Source organism: Geotrypetes seraphini, chromosome 3 (genome assembly GCF_902459505.1).
Source record: "Geotrypetes seraphini chromosome 3, aGeoSer1.1, whole genome shotgun sequence".
NCBI lineage: Eukaryota > Metazoa > Chordata > Amphibia > Gymnophiona > Dermophiidae > Geotrypetes > Geotrypetes seraphini.
The window spans coordinates 9,078,757-9,106,213 of NC_047086.1; the positions used below are offsets into that span (position 1 = coordinate 9,078,757).

Sequence of the window (27,457 nt, forward strand, 5' to 3'; positions counted from 1 at the left end):
CAAGAATAATAGATACAAAGCCTTTTTGATTTTTCTGGAGTGTAATTGAAATTTGTAATCTGTGGGAATGTGCATCTCTTCTCATATTTTACACAGTACAGCAGAAATGCATATCTGTTTTCTATTTTTCCAGTGCTTTACTGCATAGGTTTGGCTTTCTGTGGTTCAGGTTTTGCATGTATATTTGTATTTCTAATTTTTAGTTACTTATTCTGTATTTGAGAATCTGTTTTAGTAGCAGTGCAGCTTATACAGTTTTTCCCGTAGATGAAAGTGTACTGGTATTCTAGATCTCAGTATGATAATTATTGAAGTGCTGCCTCTTCATAGACAGGGTTGCTATTTGAGCTCTTTCAATACTGTAATAGCATGACAAGCTTGATTTATAGGTTTTAAGTGTGTTTTTGCAGGATACAGTGGGCATTAGTGCAAGTTTGCTGCTTCTCAGTGTACTGAATTTTTGTGGTATCATCCCAGTTTGAAGTGAGCTCACCACACCTTAAAAGTTCAATAAAATGTAAGACTTTTCTTTTTTGTGGAGGCCAGGAAAGGGAGAATATTGGGCACCTCCAGGAATTTTAAAAAGTTGACCCCTATGGCGACCACTAGTGGCAGTCTTGCAATACTACCAAAGTTCTGCAAAACTGATGCTATAGATCATGGAAGCCATTTTGAAGAGGCAGCTGCAATTTGCAGGAGTGGGTATTGCTCCTGTCTGTTCCTATACTAGACCAAAAGGAATTGGGCATGCAGGCCCAAAGGGGGGAGCTATGAATGTTTTGGGGGAGAGGAGGAGACATTATAAGGGGCTTTTATGTTCAGGGACAGTGGGAAGGAGGGACAGGAGATTGGCACACTTCAGTTTGGTAGCTGGTAGCTATGCAGGTGCCAGCCATTGTTCAGTGCTGGCACCCATAGAGCTATATGACCAGTTAGGATTGCTATTTATTTGGTCCTATTTGGTCGCTTAGCTATGCAGGCACCTGCACTGAATATTGCTGGCATTTCTTCTCTTGCCCATTTCAAAATAGGCTGGTCAGAGTCAATATTCAAGGGCATTGCCTAATTAAGTACCACTGAATATCAGCCTGCCTGCTGAGTGTGATGTAAGCAGGCAGGATCCTTTCCTGTCTGCTTAATTTAAATAATTTTGAATAGCAAACAGCTGCTCAAGCATCTTACTGTTACTTCAACAGATTCATCCATCGTTGCTGGCATCAAGGAACATTTCCAACATTTAATAGACACTTGTTGCCTTGAGCTTGTATAGGTTTGTGCGACTCACAAATGGAAGATTAGATTAGATTATTTTCCTGTTCATCCACTATACAGTTTAGGTTCTCGTCTACACCCATGTCTGAAAGACAATCCAATTACATTCCCAGATGATGTAAAAACATAGGCAACTGAATTTTTGGGAATGTTGTACCAAAACAAGATCTAAATGGAAGGCTCTATTTGTGATTTATAAACAGTTGTACATAATATTGTCTATTGTTATACTTTAAATGATTTAAATATAAAATCTATGAGTATTCAATGAGGACAAAGTCCACGAGAACAGAACTTGTGGGAACTATGGGGATGGAGACAGTGGGGAAGGGGACAAAATTTGTACCTGTGTTCTTCTCAAATGCAGGCCCTATGTCTCTTTGCCCATCCCCTGTACTCTCTAGCTTTGCATCTCTGTCCCCATCTGAGTAGTACAAGTAGCTAGTTTAATGAAGACTCATCTCTCCCAAGCTCTGTGTGCAATTATATATCTCCATGTCTAGTACTAAGCTATCATCATGCCAAACAGCACAGTTACTTACCTGTAACAGGTGTTAGCCAAAGACAGCAGGCAGATATTCTCAAATGTGGGTGACATCATCTATGGAGCATGGTACGGCAGTGTTAAAGTATACTGTTATTTTTAAAATGTTAAGTCTTGAGACCGCTCATACTGCACATGCGCTGGTGTCTTTCCACCTGACGTTGGCTTGCGGGGCCATCAGTACAGTAAAAAAGCTAAGAAGCCAACTACAGGAGGTGGGAGGTTTGTGAGAATATCTGCTTGCTGTCCTAGGATAACACCTGTTACAGGTAAGTAATTGTGTTTTGTCCTAGAACAAGCAGGCAGCATCTTCTCACATGTGGGACTCCCTAGCTGAAACTATAAGAGTTTGAGGGTAAATTGGCTTTCATATAGAAAATAAATTTTGAAGAACTGCTTGGCCAAATCGACTATATCATCTGGAATGAGTTTCCAAAGAGTAGCAGGATGTGAATGTATGAATCGAGGACCAAGTGGCTGCTTTACAGATGTCAATGGAAGTGGAGCGTAGGTGAGCTACTGAAGTTGCCATTCCTCTGACTTTATGTGCAGTGACCCGACCTTTGAGCGAAGCCTAGCCTGAGCATAGCAAAAGGAGATACAGTCCACCATCCATGAGGAGATGATCCTCTTGGTGATAGAAACTCCGTTTGGACTGAATGAGAGAAACAGTTGAGTAGAACTTCTGTGAGGTATGATGTGATCCAAATAATAAGCCAGATCTCATTTAAAGTCCAATGTGTGGAGTGCAGCTTCGCCAGGATGAGAATGTGGTCCTGGAAAAAAGACAGGGAGAACTATAGATTGATTCAGATGAAATTCTGAGATGACCTTTGGAAGGAACCTGGGATGAGTGCAAATAACTACTCTATCGTGGTAGAATGTTGTATAAGGTGGGTCTGAAACAAGTGCTTAAAGCTTGTTGACTTGGCGTGCAGATGTGATGCAGATTAAGAAGATTATTTTCCAAGTAAGATGCTTGAGCAATGAGGATACAAGTGATTCAAAGGGAAGCTTAATTAGGGTTGAAATTATAATGTTAAGATCCCAAGCAACTGGAGGAGGCTTGATTGGTGGCTTAGTATGTAAAAAGCCTTTCATGAATCTAGAAACTAGAGGATGTATTGACAACAAATTTTTATCCAGAAGTGTATGAAAAGCCATAATAGCACTAAAATGAACTATGACTGAAGAAGTTTTGAGATCAGAATCTGAAAGGTGCAATAGGTAATTGAGAACCGATGGGAGAGGACAAATAGTGAATCTAGAGTTGAAGTGACACCATAACGTGAAGCAAGTCCACTTAAAGTGATAGCAGCATTGTGTAGAGTGTTTTCTGGAAGCTTCAATTATGACTGATACTGGAGCTGAGAGTGCAAAAGCATCTAGTTGCTGGGAGAGAGTTACCACACTGCAAGAATTAATGAGCATAGATTGGGATGGAGAAAACATCCCTCGTTCTGTGTCAGTAATGTTGGAAAGATCTGAAGTATGATGGGATGTCATACACTAAATTGTAGGAGAAGAAACCATGGTTGCTGTGGCCATCAGAGGCACTATGAGGATCATGGTGGCATGCTCATGGCAAAGTTTGAGTAGAGTTTTCCCAATTAGAGATAGCAGAGGGAAAGCATACAGAAACTTATTTGTCCATTCGAGGAGGAAGGCATCGGATTCCAGGCAACTGGGAGTGTGGATCCTGGAACAGAAGATTGGGAGCTTGTGATTGTGGGGGGAAGTAAAAAGATCTACTTCTGGGGTCCCCCAGTGTGCATATATTTGTTGCAACACAGCTGAGTTGAGTGACCATTCATGAAGTTGCAGAAGCTTGCTTAACCTGTCTGCTAGGAGCCTGCACTGGAGAATTACACAGGGACAAATTTTATCCCCACCCCATCCCCGCAGACTCTATCTCCATTCCCACCCAGTTTCCCTGCAAGATAAACAGCTTTGAGGAATATGTTGCACAGGATTGCCCAGGACCAAATCATTACTTCCTTACAGAGGCGGCAAAACCCTGTGCCCCCTTGTTTGTTTACATAGTACATGGCTACTTGGTTGTCTGTCTGAATAAATACTACTTGATTGAGAAGGTGATACTGTGATGAGGGCATTTCAAATTGCTCGAAGTTCGTTAAGATTGATATGGAGAGATTTATTTTGGTGATTCCATCTGCTTTGAGTATGGAGACCGAGGAGGCTCCCCAAACTGGAAGCATCTGTGGTCAATATAATTTGATGTTTCAGAGTGTGGAAGAGATGACTTTTGGAGAGATTGGTTAGTGATTCCCATCACTGAAAGGATTGGCAAAGTAGAAAGGTTACCTGTATTCGATGGGGTAAGTGGCTTGTGACTATTGGGTTGAGAGGGTCCATTGAGGTACCCTGAGATGCAGCTGAGCAAACAGAATCACATGGACTGTGGATGTCATATGGCTTAGTGTTTTCCAACCTGCGGTATGGGTACCTCAGGGGGTACACAGGATACCTGTTGGGGGTACGCGGGCTGACCACCTCCTGGAATCTCTCCCTGCCTGCCCCCACCCCCGCTGAAGCCACTGTCGATTACACCCTGCCCCACTCCTGAAGCTGACCCTGCCATCCCACAAGCTCCATCCCCACATCCCCCACACTACCGCAACAGACGACAAAGGTAGAAAATATGATTTTATTTTCAATTTAGTGATCAAAATGTGTCAGTTTTGAGAATTTAAATCTGCTGTCTATATTTTGCACTATATTTGTCTATTTTTTTATAGTTGTTACTGAGGTGACATTGCATACTTTAGTCATCTGCCTTGACCTCTTTGAAAACCCCCAGAATATAAATGATAATTAACATTTTATCTGCATACAGTGGGCTTTTTTAATTTTGTGGTTACCATTATGTATTAATAAGATTATATTGTGTGTATATGAAAAATGGATGGAAGAAATTGCTTTACAATTAGTACTATTATTATGGGGGTGGAGCTTGGGCGGGGGTACTTGGTATTTGTTAAGCTTAGGGGGTACTTGGCTTGAAAAGGTTGAGAAACACTAACATAGAAGATGCATCATCTGATATGTTGTGAGGCATTGAAAAGAGGAAATGTTGACGGATGTGAATCAGATTTTCGAGTCTCTGTTGTGGCACAAATGCTCAAGATTGAGCTGTGTCTAGAAGAGCCCCCATGAACTCTAGAATTTAGGTCATTTGTAGATGGGATTTCTGATAGTTGACTGCAAATCCTAAAAGTTCTAATAGCTGTATTGTTGCAGTTATGGTCTGACAAGCTTGAAGAAATGTTGGGCCCTTGATCAATCAATCAGTCATCCAGTTAGAGCAAACATGGAAACCGCAAGAGCAGAGGCATTTAGCCACTACCACTAAACATTTTGTGAATACTCTGGATGCCGATGCTAAATCAAATGGAAGCACTTTGTATTGGAAATAGTGCATTCCCACTTGAAAGTACAAGTATTTTCTGTGTGCTGAGATGATGGGAATATATGTATAAGCTTCTTTGAGATCTAGAGAGCAAAGCCAGTGTTTATCTGTAACAGTGATAACAAGGCTCCCAGAGAGAGCATACAAAACTTTTCCTTCACAATGAATTTGTTGAGAGCACAGAGGTCTAAGAGTGGACGGAGACTTCAGTTCTTTTTTGGTATGAGAGAATACTTTGAGCAGAACCCTTGGACCATCTCTAGAAGAGGTACTTTTTCAATGGCATTGAGCTGGAGAAGAGTTGAGAGCTCTTGAAGGAAAGCTTTATGATGGGAATTGAAAGATGACTCTCTTGGAGGATGGTCTGGAGGTTTTGAAATCGAAAGGCATAGCCATGTCTCACTACTTTGAGGACCCCCAATGGTCTATTGTTATAAGGGTCTATTGTTATAAGGGTCCACAGATAGTAGAAATGAGTGAGATGACCTCCTAAAGGAAGAGCCTGTGATGGAGGTTGTGGCGTGCTGGCTAGGCAAAATTGGACTATTGCAACTTACTATACAAGGGAATCATGCTAAAAGAATTAAGGCAGCTGCAAATAATTTAAAATATTACAATAAAAATTATCACTAAAAATAGAAAATTTGACCATGTAACCCCTCTCACTGGCTACCCATAACACACAGATTCACATACAAAATAGCCTTATTAACTTTCAAAGTCCTAACAGCTAAAGCCCCACTATTTCTAGAAAGATTTCTTATCCCTTACACTTCCACAAGAACAAAAATCTACTTTCTGTTCCATCTCTATGATTCATTAACACACAGTGGGACACTATCTTCTCAGTTACGGCTCCCCAGATCTGGAATTCATTACCGGCACAGTTGAGGGAGGAAAAAAGCCTTAATCAGATTCAAAGGAAAACCAAAAGGTTTTCTGTATAAAGACGCATTTGAATCCTAAAGTTCATTCGAGGCCTCTTTTTTTTTTTCTTTTTCTTTTTCCTAAAAAACAAACAAACCAAAAACCCAGCCCAATGTCATTCCCTTTTATGTTACTCTTTTCTGTAATTTTATTGTAGTTCCCCCTCCCTCCCCTTTTATCTGTGTTCATTGCTGTCTGCATCTTTGTTTGCCATGAATGGTGTCCATCTTTACCTCTTTTTAAATTGTATATCGCTTTGAAATTTTCATAATGCGATTTTATCAAATTTTTAATTAAACTTGAAACTTTCTAGAAGAGAATTAAAATGAAGGTTGAGATTTCTGTTGCAACTGAAGTTGCACTTTTTGAGATCTCTGTTGTCTTAAACCACTTCTGCTGCAGAGCTCAAGAAGAGGAGGAATGTGCTGAATATCTTTGTTTAGGATAGTAAGATCTCCTAGGATAGGAGGTTGAGTAGGTTGAGACTTAGAGGTTTTTGAGGATGATGGAGTGATCATAAAGTCTTCACGTCTTTTAATTTTTTGAGCAGTCTCCTCAGTTTTATTCCCAAAGAGATCATCTCCCATGCGGGGAATATTGGCTAACCTCTCCTAGATATTAGCATTGAGGTCAGAGACACAGAGCCATGCCTGTCTTCTCATGGCAATAGCGACTACCGAAGTTCTGGAAGTAACGTCGAAGGCATCAAAGAGAGACTGTGCCATATATTTTCTGGTTTCAAAGAGGTCATGTCTAATATGTTGAAAAGAGTCGAGATGATCTGATGGGATGTATTGCTCATAGGAAGGCAACTTTTGCAAGAGAAACTTCATATAGAAAGTCATATAAAAATTAGAATTCTGCTTGTAACATAGAGTTCTGGAAGATTTTGCAGCCAAATCTATCCAAATCTTCTCTGCCTGGGGGATTGTTGGCATAAGTCCTGGAACTATTAGATTTCTTTAATGTTGACTCAACTAGAAGGGACTGATGTTGTTTAACCCTGGACAGGATTGGATTTGGTAGAACATTTCGAGTTTGCTGGGAGCTTCTAGAATTAATAGAGGCATCTCTTAACAACATAAGAATTGCCATACTGGGACAGACTGAAGGTTCATCAAGCACAGTATCCTGTTTCCAACAGTGGCCAATCCAGGTCCCAAGTACCTAGCTAGATCCCAAATAGCAAAATATTCTATGCTGCTTATCCAAAATATTCTATGCTGATTTTCCCAAGCCATCTCAATAATAGCCTATGGACTTCTCTTTTAAACCCCGCTAAGCTAACTGATTTCAACACATTCTCCGGCAACAAATTCCAGAGTTTAATTACACGTTGTATGAAGAAATATTTTCTACGGTTTGTTTTAAATCTACTACTTAGTAGCTTCATCGCATGTCCCCTAGTCCTAGTATTTTTGGAAAGAGTGAAAGAGCGATTCACATCTACCCTTTCCACTCCACTCATTGTTTTATAGACCTCTATCATATCACCCCTGAACTGTCTCTTCTCCAAACTGAAGAACTCTAGCTACTTTAGCCTCTCCGCATAGGGAAGTCGTCCCATCCCTTTTATCATTTTTGTTACCCTTCTCCCAGTTTCATCAAGTTGTGGAAAGTTAGTTTGAGACAGTCCTTTGGCCATTCTTCATAATCTATTCTAGAGCATAAGTTCAACTCTGGGCTCGGCCTTAGATTCCATGTTTATTGGCAAGGAATTACCCATCTGTCTCATAAATCTAGTGAAAGACAGACTTTCTGGTGATGACCTCCTTCATCTTCTCCTTCTTCTTACAAACAGGGCAGCTATACATCAACCCCTCAACTCACCCTGCGGAACAGATTCCAGATTCTTCAGGCAGGAACTGCCGATAAGGAACAGGAGCAGACCCAACACACAGCTCCATCTCCAGGGACAACTGACCGGCTCCCCCCAAAGAAGCGCAGAGTAATAGTCTTCGGGGATTCCATGCTGAGGGGCACCGAGGGACCAATTTGCAGACCGGATATGCAATCTAGGGAGGTCTGCTGTCTGCCTGGAGCCAGGATACGAGATGTCACCGCCAGTCTGGATAGACTACTCACGCCCCGAGACCACTTTCCTATGCTTCTTGTCCACATAGGAAACAACGACACTGCCAGGAACACACCGAAGACCATCACCAGAGACTTTGGAGCACTGGGTGAGAGGCTAAAGCGGACAGGAGCGCAGGTGGTTTTCTATCGATCCTCCCAGTTAGAGGCAAGGGAAGAGCCAGAGATGAACGTATCCTGAGGACGAACGAGTGGCTACAGGGATGGTGCCGGGATATGAACTTCGGATTCCTAAACCATGGGGAAGCGCTACAAGGACTTCAGGGACCAGACGGACTCCATCTGACCAGTAGGGGTAAGAACGTCTTCGGACACCGACTAGCCCGCCTGCTTCACAGGGCTTTAAACTAGGTAAGTCGGGGGAGGGTACCCATTCACATATTAGTGCAGAAAGGAATTATCCTGATGAGGTGAGTCGAAACTCCGCTTCCATGTCCAAGGTAAGTACCCACATTGCAAACAATTCTTTAGGAGTCACACCGACTCGGGTAGGATACGCCTCACAGGGACTTATCAAACACAAGATATGGAGGGCCGATATGTCAATGCACACAGTTTAAGTAACAAAATTCTAGAATTAGAGGCTGAAATAAGGAATGCCGACCTAGATGTGGTGGCAATATCTGAAACTTGGTTCACGGACTCACATGGGTGGGATATGGCTATACCGGGCTACAATCTACTTCATCAGCACAGAGAGGGCAAGTTAGGAGGGGGGGTAGCTCTATACATTAAAGAGGACATCAAAACCACCAGGATCACAGATGTCAAGTACACCGGGGAGTCCCTCTGGGTAAACCTGGCAAGAAGCAGAGAAAAATGACTGTATCTAGGTGTGGTATATAGACCCCCAAGACAACTGGAAGACATGGACGCAGAATTAATTGAAGACATAGAGAATATCACTCTACGAGGGGAAGCTGTACTGCTAGGGGACTTCAATATGCCTGATGCAGACTGGAACTCATTTTCAGTGACAACCAGCGGTAGCAGGAGGCTCTTAACCTCCATAAAGGGAGCACGTCTCAAACAAATGGTAACGGAGCCCACTAGGGCCCAGGTGATCCTCGACCTGGTACTCACCAACGGGGAAAGCATCTCAGAGGTCTCAGTAGGAGATACGCTAGCCTCCAGCGACCACAACATAGTATGGTTCAACCTTAGGAAAGGCTTCCCTAGATCAAACACGAAAACTAAGGTACTCAATTTCCGGGGCACAGACTTCGCACGCATGGGAGATTTCGTCCATCAGACACTGCAAGACCAAGCGGAGACCGATGATGTAGAAGCTAAGTGGTTAACACTGAAATCAACCATATATGAAGCAACTAGCCGCTTCATAAAATCAGTAAATAAACGACAAAGAAACAGTAAACCCCAATGGTTCACCGCGGAGATCTCGCACCTCATTAAGGAGAAGAAAAAAGCGTTTCTCTCCTACAAGCGCACGGAGAAAAGAGAGGCAAAGGTAGAATATAGGACCAGGTCTACAGCGGTCAAAATGGCAGTTAGGGAGGCAAAACTTCGAGTGGAAGAAATTCTGGAAAAAAAACATTAAAAAGGGGGACAAATCCTTCTTCAGGTATATTAAAGAAACATAGAAACATAGAAAATGACGGCAGAAAAGGGCTATAGCCCACCAAGTCTGCCCATTCCAAATACCCACCCCCCTGAATTCACTCCCTTAGAGATCCTACGTGAGTATCCCATTTTCTCTTAAAATCTGACACGCTGCTGGCCTCAATCACCTGCAGTGGGAGTTTGTTCCAATGATCCACCACTCTTTCGGTGAAGAAGTACTTTCTGGAGTCGCTATGAAACTTCCCTCCCCTGATTTTCAGTGGATGCCCTCTGGTGGTTGAGGGTCCCATGAGACAGAAGATATCATCTTCCGACTCGATACGTCCCGTGATGTACTTATGTTGAATCAATTTTTAGTATCAAATAACAGAAAACAAACCAACAAGCAAGAACCACAGTAACAAAGGAGAACAATCAGATACATAATATCGGATTCAAAACCCCACCCACACCACCCCCTCCCCAAACCCCCTAATCTGAAGCACAGAAGAACCCTAGTGCAGTAGGCTTGGACTCAGATAACCCACTGCCAAAGATAAAGAGTGAACTCCAACACTGAGAAGAAAAAAAAAAAAAAGAGAAGAAAGAGAAAACGAGAAGAGAGGGAAGAGAAAAGAAAAAGTATGCCTGGTGCCCTCTCAAGGATGAAAACAAGCCCGGCCGTGATGTACTTAAACGTTTCAATCATGTCTCCTCTCTCTCTTCGTTCCTCAAGTGAGTACAGCCGCAATTTATTCAGTCTTTCTTCATACGTGAGATCCTTGAGCCCCAAGACCATCCTGGTGGCCATTCGCTGGACCGACTCGATTCTCAGCACATCCTTCCGGTAGTGTGGTCTCTAGAATTGAACACAATACTCCAAATGAGGCCTCACCATGGATCTGTATAACGGCATCATGACTTCAGGTCTTCTGCTGACAAAGCCCCTAAGGATACGACCCATCATTTGTCTTGCCCTGGAGGAAGCCTTCTCCACATGATTGGCAGCCTTCATGTCATCAATAATGATCACCCCTAGATCACGTTCCGCCGTGGTCCTGACCAAGGTCTCACCATTTAGTACATAAGTTCTGCGTGGGTTTCTCTTACCCAGGTGCATTACCTTACACTTTTTAGCATTGAAGTCTAGCTGCCAAGTTGCTGACCATCGTTCCAGTAGCAGTAGGTCCTGCGTCATATTATCAGGTAAAATGCTTTTACCTACTATGTTGCAAAGTTTGGCATCGTCGGCGAACAGTGATACCCTTCCTCTAAGTCCTTGCGTCATATCTCTTATGAACAAGTTGAAAAGAATCGGGCCCAAGACCGAGCCCTGCTGCACTCCACTGATCACGTCTGACGTTTTGGATGGGGTACCGTTTACCACCACCCTCTGAAGTCTACCGCTCAGCCAATCCCCAACCCATGTAGTTAGAGTGTCCCCTAATCCTATCGATCTCAGCTTGTTCAATAACCTTCGGTGTGGGACAAATATACCACGTCCAGTGACACTCCGGCATCCAGTTGTCTAGTAACCCAGTCAAAAAAGCTAATTAGATTAGATTGGCAGGATCTACCCTGGGTGAATCCATGTTGGTGGGGATCACGTAGGTTTTCCTCATCTAGGATTGTGTCAAGATTCCGTTTGATCAGTGTTTCCATGAGCTTGCACACTATAGACGTGAGACTCACTGGTCTGTAGTTTGCTGTCTCTGTCCTGCAGCCCTTTTTGTGGAGTGGGATTACGTTGGCGGTTTTCCAATCAAAGGGGACTCTTCCTGTGCGTAGGGAAAGATTGAAAAGCACAGATAATGGTTCCGCCAGGACTTCACTTAACTCCCTAAGCACCCTGGGGTGTAGGTTGTCTGGTCCCATGGCTTTGTTTACTTTGAGTCTTGATAGTTCGTAGTAGACGCTACTGGGCGTAAACTCAAAATCTTGAAACGGGTCTTTCTGGCTGTCTCCCTTCTGAAGCTGTGGACCAGCTCCCGGCGCTTCACAGGTGAAGACTGAGCAGAAGTATTCGTTTAGTAGTTCTGCCTTGGAAGAATCTGATTCTGCAAAGTTACCGTCCGATTGCTTCAGGCGTTCTATCCCATCTTTGTTTCTTTTCCTGTCACTAATATAGCTAAAGAAAGATTTATCCCCTTTCTTAATGTTCCGTGCTAGATCGTCCTCCATTCGGAGTTTGGCCTCTCTGACTACTTTTTTGACAGCTTTAGATCTGTCCAGAATAGTCTTCTTTCACCTCCTGTTTTCCTAAATGTTTGTAGGTGATAAATGTTTCTTTTTAACTAGGTCCGAAATTTCTGCACTGAACCACTGGGGTCTTTTGTTTCTCCTGCGTTTACTTACTATTCTTATGTAGCGGTTTGTTGCTTCATGTAGGGTGGACTTCAGAGTCGACCACATATCCTCCACATTGTCAGATTTTGCTTGTTTATGTAGCTCTTGATGGACAAAAGCTCCCATGCGGTCGAAGTCTGTGCCTCTAAAGTTGAGAACCCTCATTGCTGTGTTTGATCTAGAGAAACCTTTTTTGAGGTTGAGCCATACCATTTTATGGTCGCTGGAGGCCAGTGTATCTCCTACTGAGACTTCCGAGACGCTATCTCCATTGGTGAGTACCAGGTCTAGTATCGCCTGGTCCCTAGTGGGCTCCAATACCATTTGCTTGAGACGTGCACCCTTTATGGAGGTTAAAATTCTTTTGCTGCCACATGTAGTCGTGGAGAGTGTGTTCCAATCTGCATCGGGCATGTTGAAGTCCCCTAACATTACTGTGTCCCCGCGCAATGTGATGTTCTCTATGTCCTCGATTAATTCCATGTCTTTGTCTTCCTGTTGCCTGGGAGGTCTGTATATCACACCAAGGTATAGGCATTTTTCATTCCCTCTGGCCAGATTCACCCAGAGGGATTCCCTGGTGTATCTAACATCTTGATTCTGGTAGTTTTGATGTTTTCCTTAGTGTACAGTGCTACATCTCCTCCTAACTTACCTTCTCTGTCGCAACGAAGTAGGTTGTAGCCTGATATAACCATATCCCACCCGTGCGAGTCCGTGAACCAGGTTTCGGATATCGCTACCACATCTAGGTCGGCGTTTATTATTTCAGTCTCCAATTCTAGAATTCTATTGCCCAAGCTGTGTGCATTAACATACATAGCCCTCCATATCTGTGAAGAGATTCCCTTTTGAGTTAGTGTGGCTCCTAAATTATCATTGATAGTTCTCCCTAAATTATCGTGGATAGCATGGATACCTTAGACTCAGAAGTGTGGGTGCGACTTGCCTCCTCAGGGTGGTTACTTACTGCTCTGGGATATAAGTATGTACCCTCCCCCGACTTACCTAGTTTAAAGCCCTACGGAGTAGGCGGGCCAGAAAAAGGAACACAGGCGGGATAGTACGCCTTAGAAGACCGGACGGAAGTTACTTAGAAGCAGATTCTGATAAAGCCGAACTACTGAATGAATACTTCTGCTCAGTCTTCACCTGTGAGGCACCGGGACACGGTCCGCAGTTGAAGGCAACACAAAGCACAGAAGACCCGTTTCAGAATTTTGAGTTCACACCAGGTGAAGTTTACAGTGAACTGGCAAGACTCAAGGTGAACAAAGCCATGGGACCAGACAATTTGCACCCAAGAGTGCTCAGAGAATTGAGCGATGTCCTGGCAAAACCGTTGGCTGAGCTATTCAATCTCTCCCTAAGTAAGGGAAAAGTTCCCCTGGACTGCAAATTAGCTAATGTCGTTCCTCTGCATAAAAAGGGTTGCAGGGCAGAGGCTGCGAATTATAGACCAGTAAGTCTCACATCAATAGTGTGCAAACTCATGGAAACACTAATTAAAAGCAAATTGGACACAATCTTGAATAAAGGGAATCTTCGGGATCCCAGTCAGCATGGATTCACCAAGGGTAGGTCCTGCCAATCCAATCTCATCAGCTTCTTTGACTGGGTAACAAGAAAGTTGTACTTGGGAGAGTCTTTGGACGTCGTGTACCTGGACTTCAGTAAAGCTTTTGACAGTGTCCCACACTGCAGGCTGCTAAGCAAGATGGAATCGATGGGGTTAAGAAAGACACTAACTGCATGGGTCAATGATTGGCTGAGTGGCAGACTTCAGAGGGAGGTGGTTAAAGGTACCCTCTCTAAAACATCGGAGGTGACCAGTGGAGTGCCACAGGGCTTGGTCCTGGGTCCACTCCTTTTCAACATATTCATAGGGGATCTGACTCAAGGGCTTCAAGGTAAAATAACACTATTCGCCGATGACGCCAAACTATGTAATATAGTAAGTGAATGTAGTTTACAGAATTATATGGCGCAGGACCTGCTTACATTGGAAAGTTGGTCCTCAACCTGGCAGCTAGGCTTCAATGCTAAGAAATGTAAGGTCATGCACCTCGGAAGCGGAAATCTATGCAGGACGTACTTCTTGAACGGAGAAACTTTAACTGGGACTTCAGCAGAACGAGATTTAGGAGTAATCATCAGTGCAGACATGAAAACTGCCAATCAAGTGGAGAAGGTTTCATCTAAGGCAAGGCAGATATTGGGTTGTATCAATAGAAGTTTCATCAGCCGAAAGCCTGAAGTCATAATGCCGTTGTAAAGGGCCATGGTGAGACCTCATCTGGAGTACTGTGTGCAATTCTGGAGGCCACATTACAGTAAAGATGTGCGCAGAATTGAATCGGTTCAGCAGACGGCCACCAGGATGATCTCGGGGCTCAAGGGTCTCTCATACGAAGAGAGACTGAACAAATTGCAGCTCTACACTCTCGAGGAATGTAGGGAGAGGGGAGACATGATCGAAACATTTAAGTACCTACAGGACGTGTCGAAGTGGAAGATGATATTTTCTTTCTCAAGGGACCCTCGGCCACAAGAGGGCACCCGCTCAAACTCAGGGGCAGAAAATTTCATGGCGACACCAGAAAGTATTTCTTCACAGAGAGAGTGGTTGATCATTGGAACAAGCTTCCAGTGCAGGTGATCGAGGCAGACAGCGTGCCAGACTTTAAGAATAAATGGGATACCCATGTGGGATCCCTACGAGGGTCAAGATAAGGAAATTGGGTCATTAGGGCATAGACAGGGGGTGGGTAAGCAGAGTGGGCAGACTTGATGGGCTATAGCCCTTTTCTGCCGTCATCTTCTATGTTTCTATGAAGTTATGCCATAAGAGTCCTGATCAGATAGATCTCTATGATCTGAGAAGTGTTGAGGCAAATCAGAGTCATAATGATCAATGTCATACCTCGGGGATCAAGATGGACGTTGAGGACTTATGAGAAGGATGTCGTGAAGGGGAATATCAAGGACTGTACCGTGAAGAACTTTAAGATGTAGATTGTCAGTGCCAAGACCTGGAGCGTGAAGATGAACTTTGTTCACTGGATGATTTAGACATCGATTGGTGAAGATGCAGGGTCTGAGACTTGGTTCTAGGTGGCAACTGAGAGCTCTTCTCGGACTGGGCTGGTACCAAAGGTGTTGAGACAGGTACCTGTATTATAGACTGTTGTAGCATCTGAGCCAGTTCCTTTTGGAAGAGTTGTTGAATCTGGTCCTGTAAGGAGAGCGAGAGTAGTGATTGGTACTGATGGCACAGGTTGTACATGGTGTTGAGCATTGGTTACCTCAATGTTGAGGAATGGAGATCAGATTTGTGGTTGTTTCTGGGCATCGTTGCTTCATATGCATCTGGAGGAAGAAGGATGTTTATGCTTCTTAGCTTTTTTATGTACTTCTCCCGATGGAGGTAGTGTCAGTGAGGATGTCTGGCGAGGAGTAGATGTTGCTGGTATCGGATGTGACACCGAAGGTTTAAGTTAAGTACTGGAGTCCGAGTCAGCAGACATAGCTGGTGTTCCCTATGTTGATCCAAAAAGCATATTTATCAAACTGAGGGGTCTTTTTACTAAGGCATGCTAGCCATTTTAGCATTATAGTCTATGGAGGCGTTATTGTTTAGCACATGCTAAAATGGCTAGCGTGCCTTAGTAAAAGGACCCCTGTAATTGGTGTGCTCTAAGAGACCGCTTTTGCAAAGCGGATGCCCTCTTGTTGTCGTGGGACCCTTGAAGAGGAAGATATCTTCCTCCGTCTCTATGCGGCTCAAGTATCTCTCGGGCCGCATAGAGACGGAGGAAGATATCTTCCACTTCAAGGGTCCCACGACAACAAGAGGGCATCCGTGGAAAATTAGGGGAGGGAAACTACGAGCTGACACCAGGAAATTCTTTTTCACAGAAAGGGTGGTTGATCGCTGGAATAGTCTTCCACTACATGTGATCGAGGCCAGCAGTGTGCCTGATTTTAAGGCCAGATGGGATCGTCACGTGGGATCTATTCACAGGGCAATGGTAGGGGAGGGACATTAGGGTGGGCAGACTGGATGGGCCTTGGCCCTTATCTGCCGTCTATTTCTATGTTTCTATGTGTGCAGGAATCTGGTTGGTGCTGGGGACCAAGACACTGAATATACAAGTTGTGTGGATCAGTGACAGATATGGTCCAGTTACACTGAGTGCACCGCTTGAAACCCTGGACATGGAGGGAAGCACCACCACAGCAAGATTGAAGGACTCAATGGTCCTGGGGAGGTTGAGTGACAGACAACACAAAAAAGGCTCGATGCTCCCAGCCTGAAAACAGGTGTAATGGGGCTGGAAGGTCCAAAATGAAAACTTTAGCTAAAATTAAACAAAATGTACTGGGATGAAAGAAAATCAAAATGAGGAAAAAATGGATGGGAAAGCAGAAAAATGTGATGTACTTGGAGAGATTCCAGGAACACAGCTTCCTCTGTGGAAAACTAAGAACTGATGGTCCCGTGAGTTGACGTTGGACGGGAAGGCACCGGTTCATGTGTGGTATAGGCAATCTTGCGACTTAACAAAATTTTTAAAGTGACGGTGCACTTTAATACTGTTTGTACCGGTCTCTGTGGATGATGTCATCCACATGTGAGAATATGCTGTCTCGCTTTCTGTTTCTATGCGCAGATGCTCTTTCCTTGGTTTGCACTGGCAGCTTCTTGCTACATCGTTGGGATTCCAGTTCAGTTACGTCTAGACCTTGCAGTGGGCCTTCATTTTTAAGAGTTAACCTTCTTCAATCTGGCTCATCAAACACAGAGAAACATAGATCGCAATCCCTTCCAGAAGTACACCTTTATGGCATCGTGAGGGTAAGACTGAAACCTTTCACACTTTCTGCCTTTGCAGCACCCTCAGCCTTGGCTGGACTAAGGTGTTGGAGCTGGTCTTAGGATTATACTTGGGTTTCTTACATGACAGCGCACTGCTGTTGGGTGACCATACCAAGTCATCATAATCTACAGCCAGGAGCATTCAGAAAATTAAGAGGGGACACTTTCTCTCAGATGACTTGTAGCAAAACATACACCTTATGAAGATGATTTTTCTTCCAAGTTTTGCTTACGGTATGTTCCATTGCTTAATTTCATAGTACATTCTAACTTTGCTGACTTCAAAATGTCAGAGCTAATTCCAGTGTTTCAAATGGCGCATAAAAATAATATGAATTACTTGCTTAAAATATTACATTACCCTCCCCTTTATGAAGCCACATTAGGGGTTTTTTTTTATTGCTGGTTGAGGTGGTTAAAGCTCAGATGCTCATAGGAATTCTATGAGCGTCGGAGCTTTTACTGCTGTGGCTGGCAATAAAAAACCCTAACACGGCTTCATAAAAAGGGGGGGGGTTATTTTGTTGGTGTTCTCTTTTTGACAAAACTCATATTTTAAGATATTATTTTATTGTCATTCTCTTTTAAACACAACTCATATTTTTTCTGTTTAGTTTTGCAAACAGGATTTCTTTTGCAGTCTGTATACCTTTTATTGGCCGAGTGAGTGTATGAACAGTAAAAAATGAGGATGTATTAAAGCTTTTAAGAGGACACAGGTTATTGAAAAATAAAACTGACACAGATAAGGTGGCTGGTTGTCTGGAATAGTTTAATATGCGACAGGTCATAACCACAGGTGCACGCTGATCACATATTTGGAGAGAAGGGGTTGTCTAGAAAAGGGGATTGCACAAGCATGAGGAAGAATTAAATACCATATCCTCCCTCCCCCCTCTTTGTTTCTTCCAACACACTAGGACTGTTATTTCATCAGTATAACCCCAGGGAAAAGGACATTAAGATGGGGAAAGTTGTGGTTATGGTGAAGAGAAGGGAGGAGGGGAAATCACGCTACAAATGCATGGTATGTGTGTCAGGGGGAACGCATGCACCTTTCAGGTTGAAATGCTAGCCTGTTTTCCTAACACCCATGCATAATGATCTATCTCTGTACATAATAAAATATATTTATATAGTCATATGCATAATGCGTTTATGCAAAGGAAAAGAGCACACTTCTTGGGATTTCGCTTTGGAGAGGTACATATATACTGGCATATATGAACATCTAATGTCCTATGTACCGAGTTTGAGTTTAGCACTGGTGTCTGCCTGCTCCTCCCAACCCCATCCATCCCCACCCTCGCAAAAGAAAAAATAAAAAGGCTAAATGGAAATTTCTCAGACTTCCCAAAACTATGAAAAGAAGGAGTGTTCCAGCAGCCAAATCACCCTCCGAAATGGGTGGGGACAGAGGGGCCCCGCTAAACCTTCTTGATGTAAATGATCCAGCCTATACTCATCCTTATCAGCATGGCAGACTGAACCCAAAAAGTAGCCCAGAAGATGTGTTTCGATGCCCAACGGGGAAACATTCTAGTTCCTGCTACATGGTTTGGAGTCTGCTTTCCTAACATTCCTGCAGGCACGTTGCTTACATCATAAGCTCATTTTACCAGCAATTCAAGGCTGCATTGCCTCACAGATGTCATATCGATTTTACCTCACCCATTCATTCACTCACTAGTATTATTTTATTTTCATGTTTGACTAAAATCTTACTAGGAATCTCAACAGATTTTTCAAATGAAAGATGAAGCAAGGGAGGTGGGGAAAAAAGAAGCAGCTATTAGTTCTCAGGATACATCAATGGACAATTAACACATTACATGAAAGAAAAGTTTCCATTGACGACTGTGGCAGACCAAGCTCAGCTCAAGTGTAAAATAGTAGCCTACCTACACCAGAATGACCCGAGTGGCAGGACAGATGGTAAGGGAGGCAGTGAGTACTACAGAAAGGTCATCCCAGCATGGAACATCTCCTGCCTATACAATCATCAGCCTTGAATCGGTGCTTTCGGAAAAAAAAAACACACACACACTCACTCAAATATATGTACCATTAGAGTTAAGGGTAAACATGAAAGTCCCCAGCAAACATTAATTCTTAGGGGCATAAAATCTCATTTTCTCAAAGGCTGGGCCTATTGGCCAATGCCTTTGGCCTACATTTTACACTTTAACCCCACCTGGAAGTGTCTGTTTTAAAATGTGTACAAAACATTAATAATGAAAAGAGAAGCACAAAAGAAAAGAAGACAAAACCCTGAAGATTAGAATTTAAGATGGGGAGGGGGGAAAAGTAAAGCCGAAAATGGCAACCACAATAAGATAACCAAAGGAAATAGGGGATGTCTACAAAATGCTGCTTTGGAAGGTAACACAGTGTTCTTAAGTGAGGGAAGGGTGGGTTAATGGCTCCCATAACGCAGCAGATGCCTTCTTTCCTAACCGAAAGGAGAATTTCTGCATACTTTGAAGACGTTCGATTCGTTTGCATGGAGCATCTGCTGCTGAAGGTGAAAAAGGACGAGGAGAAGGTAAGGGGGGATCCATTAACAGCCTGTGTTTCTGTAGGAGAGTGATGCATGGTGCACAGACAAGGTTGGACTCTGTAAACTGGAGCACTGTCCACTTGCTAGACAGCAGATTTGGCAATAAGGGTTCTCGCATCAGTCTCTTGTCAGTTGGTGGGCCTGGGGGGAAAAAAAGGGAAATAAGGTTATTGTTGTTTCCGTACACATATGGTAGGTACTGTTATGGCAAGGGCACACTGCCAATGATCTTAAATGAAAGCCCTGCAGGCTTTGTTATCAACAACCGACTCCATCTATTTCTTTATTTCATTTTCTATCCCGTTGTCCCCAAAGATCTCAGAACAGGTTAAACATACGGAATTTCAGGACAACTTTATAATACACGTTTTTATCCTAAGCTGACACATACTCGGGGTCTAATATTAATGGACATAATATACAGCTTACAGGTTGCAATTTGCTATAGTTATCCTTACAGTGCAAGGTTTTCAGTACAAGTTTTATCGTAATTTGACACCAGGTTACATTTGCCATATTTAACAGTGTAAGATTTTACAATACAAGTTTTCCTTATGTGACACAAACTGGTTCTGGTATCAATATACATTTCTATGCCACCTGGACCAGAAGCACCAGGCCTGGTTTTCACCCACTGACTAGCAGCTCAAATTTCTCTAAGAAAAGCAGGAAGTACAAGGCGACAGATGGGGTAAAAACCAAATATGGACTGGCCTGTCTAGAAGACATGGAGGCAGCTGGCAACCCTTTCCTAAATCTACCTGTCCTGGTGACCCAGAAACCAGTCGAGTTTCACACCAAAAATACATAAGGCAAATGCACCCCACATAATAGACCTGATTTCTGCATATTTATCGGGGATTACCATGATAGATTTGGAAGTCCCGGTCTACCAACAAGCCAAATTTATCCAGAGTGATCAATATGCCCAACAACAATAGACATAGGGGCAATTCTAGAAGTGGGTGCCAGATATTTAGCATCTAGATCAGGGGTAGGCAACTCCGGTCCTCGAGGGCTAGAATCCAGTCAGGTTTTCAGGATTCCTCAATGAATATGCATGAGATTTATTTGCATGCACTCTTTCCAATGCATATTCATTGGGGAAATCCTGAAAACCCGAATGGATTCCAGCCCTCGAGGACTGGAGTTGCCTACCCCTGATCTAGATGCAGCAGAGTGCTAATTCTATAACGGCACCTTAGCACAGGGGTGTCCAATGTCGGTCCTCGAGGGCTGCAGTCCAGTCGGGTTTTCAGGATTTTCCCAATGAATATACATGAGGTCTATTTGCATGCACTGCTTTCATTGTATGCTAATAGATCTCATGCATATTCACTGGGGAAATCCTGAAAACCCGACTGGACTGCAGCCCTCGAGGACCGACATTGGACACCCCTGCGTTAGCACTCAGGTTACATCATACATAATAGTTTAAATTGGCATCAACACGCCTACTATCACTAGTATTAATTCTAGAGCACCACCAGAGTCACAAAGGAGAAAATCTGCTCGAATAAGCTTACAATCTAAGCCAGGGGTGTCCAATGTCGGTCCTCGAGGGCCGCAGTCCAGTCGGATTTTCAGGATTTCCCCAATGAATATACATGAGGTCTATTTGCATGCACTGCTTTCATTGTATGCTAATAGATCTCATGCATATTCATTGGGGAAATCCTGAAAACCCAACTGGATTGCGGCCCTCGAGGACCGACATTGGACACCCCTGATCTAAGCAATCAAGACAGACAGACAGGATGCCAGGGTAGGGGTTACACTTAGAGGGGATGCTTAAACGGCTGGCTAGGGTGGTGAGCAAAGGAGAATATGAAATGAAGATTGTCTCTAAAAGGTGGGTTTTCAGCCTACTTTTGAATAAGGGAAGGAGTGTTGCAAGTCATGAGACCTGACGGTAGCCATTCAGGCAGCAGTGTGGGCCAGGCAGGTTCACAAAAAAGTTCACACCTGCCTTGTTTGCCGCTTTGCCTCTCGCTGCTGCAGCCATCCAGCGAGGGAAGTGCCGTGTTGAAAAACAGTTACGGGGAGGGGGAGATAGATGACCCTGCCGTGATTAAAAACAGGTATCCCTGGGGGGAGGAGTTGTGGTATTCACTCCATAAGAAAAAAGTGTGTTTTATGGAGCGAAAATTACGGTAATATGTTTCTGAGTCAAGGGGCTCTCAGACTATTTTCAAACCTTTGCCCCTGACATCAGCGTCAATGGTTTTTCAACCTTCTTTCTACTCCACCAGGTTCTCGTCCTTTCTGGCTGGCCCTGACTCTAGAGCTATATACACAAATAAAGGACTAAAAAAACTAGAAGGAGAAATCAATAATAACAACTGCCAGAATGTTTTCTTCCTCTCTTTTAGAAATATTAGGCCTGGAGTCAGATTTCCAGTGACTTAGACATTTCTGTACTGCCAATTCCTGTCGATACTGGTGTCGAATAGCATCAGTGGCATACCCAGTATCTATTTAATGCGTGCCTCTTTTTGCTGCCATCGTTCTTCAATGCTGGCTGTGATTTCTGAAGCCTATTACCTGTTCCCCTTAACTGTATCCATGACATCCTGTTTTATCTGTCTTGCCTGTTTAGAATGTAAGCTCTTTGGAGCAGGGACTGTTTTCTTACTCTATTATTCTGTACAGCACTGCGTGCTTCTGGTAGCGCTATAGAAATAATAGTAGTAGTAAAAAGGGAAGTATTACTAATAGGAATTAAACATGCCAGATATTGATTGGGGTATCCCTACTGTGGGGTCTTCTAGAAGTAGGGAGATTCTGTTCCAGCAATTGATAATGGAACCCATGTGAGATGGGGCCATACTGGACTTAGTGCTTACAAATGGGGAAACTGTTTCTGATGTTAACAGTGGGTGATCATCTGGCATTCAGTGATCACCGCAAGGTGTGCTTTAATATTAAGACGGGTTTAGAGAAGGCTCATTCAAAAATAAAGCTTCTAGACTTTTAAAAAACGAACCTTGTTCAGGTGGGGAATTACATCAAGAATAATCTGGATGGGAACATCTGGAAGAAGTAGGAAAGCAGAGGGTAAAACTGAAAGGACAACAAACCATTTTGTAAGGCAAGTAAGTAAAAGTAAGAGGAAAAGAAGGCTGCTTTGGTTCTCAAAAGTTGTAGCTGAGAAGGTAAGGAACATTCATAAAAAGATCACAGAAAGAATAAGACAGACAAAAATATCTGGAAAAGTTAAGAGAGGCTGGTCGAGTAGTCAGGAAAGTAAAGATGCAAATGGAAGAAAAAACAGCCGACAGTAAAATGGAGGGACATTTTTAAATATATTAGTGATTGGAAGAAGTGCAAAAGTGGCATTGTGAGACTCAAAGGTGAAGGGGAGAAATTTGTAGAAGCTGATAAAAGTAAGACTGAATTGCATAACAAATATTTCTGTTCTATGTTCAGAGCTGAAGTGCCGGGAGTGGGACCGCAGAAGACAAATATAAATAGAGAAGGAGGTGTGTTAAACCCTGATCGTTTTTCAGAGGATTGTGTTTGTGATGAGCTAGCTAAACTAAAGGTGGACAAAGCGATGGGGCCAGCTGAAGGGTACTGAAGGAACTTAGGGAAGTTATGGTACTGAAGGAACTTAGGGAAGTTATGGTACTGAAGGAACTTAGGGAAGTTATGGCGCTGGCAGCTCTGCTGGCTGACCTTTTCAATGCTTCTCTAGAGTGTGAAGTGGTACCAGAGGAATGGAGAAGGGTAGATGTGATTCCTGCCCCCAAAAGTGGAAGTAAGGAAGAAGTAGGGAACTACAGACTGGTAAGTCTGACTTCTGTGGTAAGTAACATGGATTTACTAAGGGAAGATCATGTCAATCCAACCTGATCAGCTTCTTTGACTGGGTGACGGGGAAGCTGGATGTTGGGGAGTCCCTGGACATCGTGTACCTGGACTTTAGCAAAGCATTCGATAGCGTACCACACCGCAGGTTGCTGAACAAGATGAGTTCTATAGGATTAGGTGACACATTGACGAAATGGGTTAGGAACTGGCTTGGTGGTAGGCTTCAAAGGGTAGTGGTGAATGGCACCCCCTCAGAAATGACGGAGGTGATCAGTGGAGTGCCACAGGGTTCGGTCTTGGGAACGACCCTATTCAACATCTTTATAAGAGACTTGGCAGAAGGGCTTCGAGGTAAAATAGCATTATTCGCCGATGACGCCAAACTAAGTAATGTAGTGGGAAAATGCACAACAGACGAAGATTCAATGCCCGACAACATGATGCACGACCTACTCCTACTGGAGCGCTGGTCTAGGACCTGGCAACTCAGCTTCAATGCCAAAAAATGCAAAGTCATGCACCTAGGCAACCACAATCCATACAAGACTTATACTCTTAATGGTGAGATCCTAACAAGAACGGTTGCAGAACGGGACTTGGGGGTGATCGTCAGTGAGGACATGAAGGCTGCCAGCCAGGTAGAGCAGGCCTCATCCAAGGCAAGACAGATCCTAGGTTGCATTCGCAGGGGTTTCGTCAGCCGTAAGCCGTAAGTCATTATGCCATTGTATAGATCCATGGTGAGGCCCCACCTGGAATACTGTGTGCAATTCTGGAGACCACATTATCGCAAAGATGTGCTGAGATTGGAGTCGGTTCAGAGACTGGCCACCCGGATGGTCTCGGGACTCAAAGATCTCCCGTACGAAGAGAGGTTAGACAAACTGCGGCTATACTCGCTTGAGGAGCGCAGAGAGAGGGGGGACATGATCGAGACGTTCAAGTATCTCACGGGCCGCATCGTAGCGGAAGAAGATATCTTCTTTTTCAAGGGACCCACGGCAACAAGAGGGCATCCGTGGAAAATCAGAGGCGGGAAACTACGAGGTGACACCAGGAAATTCTTTTTCACTGAAAGGGTGGTTGATCGCTGGAATAGTCTTCCACTGCAGGTGATTGAGGCCAGCAGCGTGCCTGATTTTAAGGCCAAATGGGATCGACACGTGGGCTCTATTCACTAGGCAAAGGTAGGGGAGGGTCATTAGGGTGGGCAGACTAGATGGGCCGTGGCCCTTATCTGCCGTCTATTTCTATGTTTCTATGTTTAAATTGATGGAAATGCTTTTAAAACAGAGAATAGTGAAGTTTCTGGAATCTATTGAATTACAGGACCTGAGGCAACATGAAATCACTGGTTCATAGTCAAAAGCGCGTGACGACAAAGGCGTGCCAACAACCCAGTACAGACAACTGAGCGCAAGGCGGAAGCGCGCCAAAGAAAAACAGTATTTTAAGGGGCTCCGACGGGGTGGTGTTGGTGGGGAACCCTCCCCCACTTTACTTAATAGAGATCGCGCCGGCGTTGTGGGGGGTTTGGGGGGTTGTAACCCCCCTCATTTACTGGAAACTTAACTTTTTCCTTCTTTTTTAGGGAAAAAGTGAAGTTTTCAGTATAATGTGGGGGGTTACAACCCCCAACCCCCCCCCCCCCACAACGCCGATGCAATCTCTGTTAAGTAAAGTGGGAGGGGGGTTCCCCCCACATCCCCCATCAGAGCCCTTTAAAATACTGTTTTTCTTCGGCATGCTTCCACCTTGCGCTCAGTTGTCTGCGCTGGGTTGTCGTTGCGCTTTTGACATGTCACCGAAATCACTAGAGGCAGGTCTTGACAGACAAATCTGATCAATTTCTTTGATTGGGTGACCAGAGAATTGGTAAAAGGTGTACACTAGATTTGTTTTAATAAAGTCCTCATGTTGGACATCAACTCTCCACAAGTCTTCTTTGCTTTAGTTGGTTTCCTTTTGTGGAGGAACTAGGGTCAACTCTCTTGTTTGGTTCTAATAGCTGTATACGCCAGGCAGTGTTCATACTGGCCTCTGTCAGATGACGTCACCCAGATGTAAGAATACCAATGGCTTACTTGTTCTCAGAGAATCAAGTGTGCATGTATGCACTTTCCCTGAAGTAACAGTATAAAGGTACAGAGGCAAATATGTACTTACCATCCAGTCTCCCCTCCTATCTTAAGACTCAAAACCTTCTCAACAAATTCAAAGCTGAACTAAAAATCTTCCTTTTTAATGACTTATTCAGTCAATGTCCATTCTTTATTCATTAGGCTTTCCTTCTCATTAGTATTGTTCTGAGATGACCAGAGAGCAGCCTGTTACACTACACTACAAAAGAGGATACATCCAACATACCAGAACCTGAGCAAATCTTCAAAGGAGACCAAGCAAAAAAATTAACATCCATGGAAGTAAGCCTCGAAGATGTACACAGGCAGATAGAAAAATTAAAAACTGACAAATCGCCAGGCCCAGGACGGAATCCACCCTAGGGTTCTGAAAGAACTAAAGGAGGAAATAGCGGAACTACTACAGCAAGTTTGTAATCTATCCCTGAAAACAGGAGTGATCCCGAGGATTGGAAGATAGCCAATGTTACGCCCATCTTTAAAAAGGGATCAAGAGGTGGCCTGGGGAACTACAGACCGGTAAGTCTGACCTCGGTTCTGGGGAAAATGGCGGAAGCACTGATAAAAGGCAGCATCGATGAGCATCTAGAAAGAAATCAGCTTCTAATAGCAAGCCAACATGGCTTCTGCAAGGGAAGATCGTGCCTAACGAACTTATTGCACTTCTTCGAAGGAATAAACAAGCGGATGGACAAAGGGGACCCCCTTAGACATCCTATACTTAGATTGCCAAAAAGCCTTTGACAAGGTACCCCATGAACGCCTACTTCGGAAACTGAAGAACCATGGGGTGGAAGAAGATGTACATAGATGGATCAGGAATTGGTTGGCGGGTAGGAAACAGAGAGTAGGAGTGAAGGGCCACTACTTGGACTGGAGGAGGATCACGAGTGGTATTCCACAGGGGTCGGTGCTTGGACCGCTACTATTCAATGTATTTATAAATGATCTAGAAACAGGGATGAAGAGCGAAATAATAGAATTTGCAGACGACACCAAACTATTTAGTGAGGCTAGGACTAAAGAGGACTGCAAAGATTTACAAAGGGACCTGAACAAACTAGGAGAGTGGGCGACGAGATGGCAGATGAAGTTTAATGTAGAGAAATGTAAAGTCTTGCACGTAGGAAACAGAAACCCGAAGTACAGCTATACGATGGGAGGGCTGTTACTGGGTGAGAGTACCCAAGAAAGGGACTTGGGGGTAATGGTGGACGAGACAATGAAGCCGTTGGCACAGTGTGCAGCGGCCGCTAAGAAGGCGAATAGAATGCTAGGTATAATCAAGAAAGGTATTACAACCAGAACGAAAGAAGTTATCCTGCCGTTGTATCGGGCGATGGTGCGTCCGTATCTGGAGTACTGCATCCAATATTGGTCGCCGTACCTTAAGAAGGATATGGCGATACTCGAGAGGGTTCAGAGGAGAGCAACACGTTTGATAAAAGGTATGGAAAACCTTTCATACACTGAAAGATTGGAGAAATTGGGGCTCTTTTCCCTGGAGGAGACTTAGAGGGGATATGATTGAGACCTATAAGATCATGAAGGGCATAGAGAAAGTGGAGAGGGACAGATTCTTCAAACTATCTAAAATTACAAGAATGAGAGGGCATTCGGAAAAGTTGAAAGGCGACAGATTCAAAACCAATGCTAGGAAGTTCTTCTTCACCCAGCGGGTGGTGTACACCTGGAATGCGCTTCCAGAGGATGTGATAGAACAGAGTACGGTATTGGGGTTCAAGAAGGGATTGGCCAATTTTCTGAAGGAAAAGGGGATAGAGGGGTATAGATAAAGGATTGCTACACAGGTCCTGAACCTGTTGGGCCGCTGCGTGAGCAGACTGCTGGGCACGATGGACCTCTGGTCTGACCCAGCAGAGGCACTGCT

The 27,457-nt window shown here is 43.9% G+C and overlaps 1 protein-coding gene and 1 pseudogene across 1 annotated transcript in view; one reads left to right on the forward strand and one right to left on the reverse strand.

The window, feature by feature from the left end:
- Positions 1–27,457, forward strand: part of LOC117356644 — a 473,566-nt pseudogene that overhangs the window by 110,584 nt on the left and 335,525 nt on the right.
- The window catches only part of FOXO3 (forkhead box O3), a 194,915-nt gene continuing 185,265 nt past the window's right edge, over positions 17,808–27,457 (reverse strand). Inside the window, exon 3 of the mRNA XM_033936141.1 lies at positions 17,808–19,753. The gene's annotated coding sequence lies outside the window, so the exon portion shown is untranslated. The remainder of the gene's footprint in view (positions 19,754–27,457) is intronic.